This window comes from Tasmannia lanceolata, unplaced genomic scaffold (genome assembly GCF_043159265.1).
Source record: "Tasmannia lanceolata isolate RefF3 unplaced genomic scaffold, GAP_Taslan_0.1 ptg000888l, whole genome shotgun sequence".
NCBI lineage: Eukaryota > Viridiplantae > Streptophyta > Magnoliopsida > Canellales > Winteraceae > Tasmannia > Tasmannia lanceolata.
In genome coordinates this window covers 5,001-8,145 of record NW_027519553.1, presented here as the reverse complement: position 1 = coordinate 8,145, position 3,145 = coordinate 5,001, and the positions used below count along the sequence as shown (strand labels likewise).

Genomic DNA, 3,145 nt, shown 5'->3' with positions numbered 1-3,145 from the left:
GGCCCCCTACGACGTGGCTCTCAGTCGGCGAGGGCCTATGTTCGTTTACAGTCCTTAAAGGCGGCGAAGCCTCACAACCGGAGTAGAAGCTTCTTTATTGGTGACATTTGTTCGTTAAAAGCGGTCGGCTAAGCCTCCCTTACGCTCGCACGCTCGCACGCAAGCACGCTAGCACGCACGGGGAAGGGAGATGTTTCGTACCGCCATCCTCTCGGTCGGAAGCCTCCCTCTCACGACTACGCATATTGCCTTGTTCGGATATTGCGTAGATAATCACTGAACGTGCAAAGCTTGAATACCTTGTTGAGCGAAATGGGTGACAGAATGCAGAGTTGGATTTGCATTCGTGTGAAAAGGTTCTTAGTATCATATCCGCTAGGGCATTAGGGCATGTGAACTCGGTAGTTATGAATCCGTTCCTGATCTCTAAAGGAAGGGGATACCAACCTTCCCAGGACAACTGCCAGTCCATAGATCGGGAATAAACATGATAGACCTAATGCTCTCCTTTATGAGCCTTGCTGACAGCGGAACGCCCCCTATAGATATGGTTATTTATAGAGTGGAAGGGCTTCACGGGTAATCGAAGGAAGAACGTATCCAGAGCTGGGCGGAGAGTATCCAGCATACGTAGCTCAACAGCAAGCGGCACACAAGACGGCAGTGATTGTATCTGCAAATCCGGAGGATGACGGACACTACAGGTACGCCGAGGGGGTATCCTTGCGCCCTTAAGTGGGCGGTAGGTGATCTTCTGTTCCCGCGAGCAATCGCAACACTCGAGAAACAGCTTCCGATGGGTGGGGAAGTAGTTAGTTCTACAGGCATGCTATACTGTACTGCGACGATGGCTCCATTCCATACGGAGTCAAGTACTATAGATGCTACTATCGCACAAAACACTTCTCCTCGCGCGCCCTTAACAATACAAAGTGCGAGGCGCAAAAGCACGCAAGCGAGAAGAGCCGCTATAACAACGCGATAGAAGCCCTAAGCTATAGCAATAGCGCGCTACTCAACAAAGATTTCAAGTATACCGCGAAAGAAGGGCGGTGAGTCGGTCTAGATGGCAAAAGAAGGTAACCGTAGGGAAGGTGGCTAGCTTCTTTTCAGTTTAGCTTGTCTTTTCAGCTTGTTCAAAAGCGTTTTCAGTGCGCTTTAGAGCACAGTAAGTACCGCCTTATATTGAATTGAATTCCCGTAGCTTTATCCTTAGTCTCTGGATCTTTTGTCGGCAATCAAGGCCCGGCAGCTAAGCTGGCGTAGAGGCTTCATTCAGACGTTTCTGAGGTAAGTAGGGGTGGAGCTTCAGTCCATTCGTCCTTTGGCAGGCGTCGGTAATCTGTAGCGATGGAGTATCCCATTACCTTTCTTTCGGTTTTCACATCTACTCTCTTCGTGTAGGGTAATAGCGGCACGGCAAGATCATTCCGGCACAGCTTAATCTGGTTTGCGGCTCTATTCAAAGACTAAGCGAGATCTCGAGAAGTGGTGTCTGTAGCCTGTTGATCGGCTTTCTCCTATCTGTTCTTCCGAACAGTTCTAGAAAAAGGGTGGGCCTATTTCCAATTCTTTTTGCCTGAGAGCTTGTTTGTGTGGGCTCATGTCCGTATTTCCGTACTTTCATCTCATTCCCTTCCTCTATATGCTCTTCTCTTTCCTTTCCTTTCGCTTTCTAAGCAGGGGTTGGAAGCTACTCTCGTACATTCGCTTTCCTCTGGCAGCACGATGCCAATTCCGCCTCAGAGCCAGAATCTAGTGGTGGTTCCTTACCGCTACAGAAGAGCTGAATTGCGCGGGGACGAAGGCCCTTAGGCCAGAGTCCATGGTATGTGTATCTTTTTAATAGTTGAGGAGGGACAAGGCAGCTTACGGTGAGGAGGGAAATACAATACATACACCCCATTTCGACCTCGACCTGTGTCATATCATAAAAGTCCTTCTCGTTCCATATATACTGAGTTAGCTCGGGAGATATGGAAAAAGCCCCCCAAAGGAAAGTCCCTTTCGCTCTAAGGATGCCGGCCTGTATTTTCACGGCTGAATCTTTCTCTTCATGGATGCTCCGCGTGTGGTCCTTGATGCTTTAAGCTTCCCAGGCCTTCTTCGCGTTCTTTCGGTTCCACCGGATTTGAAGACTCCCGTAGGTTAGTTTCCCGATTTCCCGAATCTGACTCTTTGGTTTCGTTCATTCGCTTTAGCCCATAAAGTCACCAAAAGGATGTCGCTTCTGAAGAGGAGGCGGAAAGCCGTAGAAGAGATAGCAAGGACCAGGTACAGGGCACATCAGGGACTCCCCCTCGCCTTGGAACCGCCTTAGTCTTTTTGGGGATCAAGATCTTTGTGACTCTGCAGAACTTCACTTTTCTTAGAGGATCAGCACGGCAGTCTCATCCCGGCACATTATTCGGATTCGGAGGTTTAGGTTTCAGACTGATGGAGAGACATCTTTTGTTAGGAAAGCCTTCTATCGGGGGCTCAAATAAGTTCAGCGTTCGAGCCGATCCCCTAATAGAAGTGTGTTCCTAAGAACTCACGATCTACTATTTGTTTGGTCAAGTAGGGCCTTCTTTGGTTGTGGTGGTTCGAATCCAATTCGTGAGCACATGGGCAATGAAGCAAGTCTAAGGCACTTACTTCTTTGTTATTTCGTAAACAATCTTACTATCTCGTATTGTTTGCCGCGTATTCATTTCAAGATTGGATTGAGAAGCCGTGGAGCCAAAGATGCCCCCAATATAGGCACCTAAATGGGCCTTCGGAGCCGGTGATCTGTTCGGCGTAAGATCCTCTCTCTCACTTGACGAAGCGCGCAAGCAATTTATTTTCTCTTTCTATTAGGGGTAGGAGTTACTGAACACCCACCCTGGTCGGTGGGTAGGGAAGGAGCCCCTCCTTTTGGGCCATTAGGAGCGGTCCTCTTCCTTCGGGTTCGAGGACGGGAGATAATGAGACTCATAACAAGGAGATCCTTTATTAGAAGTATTACCCGACGTGCCGTTTACTCGCTCCCTTACGGTCGCTTCTCGTCCTCTCAGTCGGCGAGGCCTCGGAGAAAGCAGAAGACCTTATACCGCTGTCCCGTGCATGTAAGGGGTATTGCTTACACCCCGAACAAGGAAGATAGATATTTTAGGTCGCTTCG

The 3,145-nt window shown here is 49.1% G+C and overlaps 1 pseudogene; it reads left to right on the top strand.

The window, feature by feature from the left end:
• The first annotated feature begins 253 nt into the window (after positions 1-253).
• Positions 254-3,145, top strand: part of LOC143869033 (uncharacterized) — a 7,886-nt pseudogene continuing 4,994 nt past the window's right edge.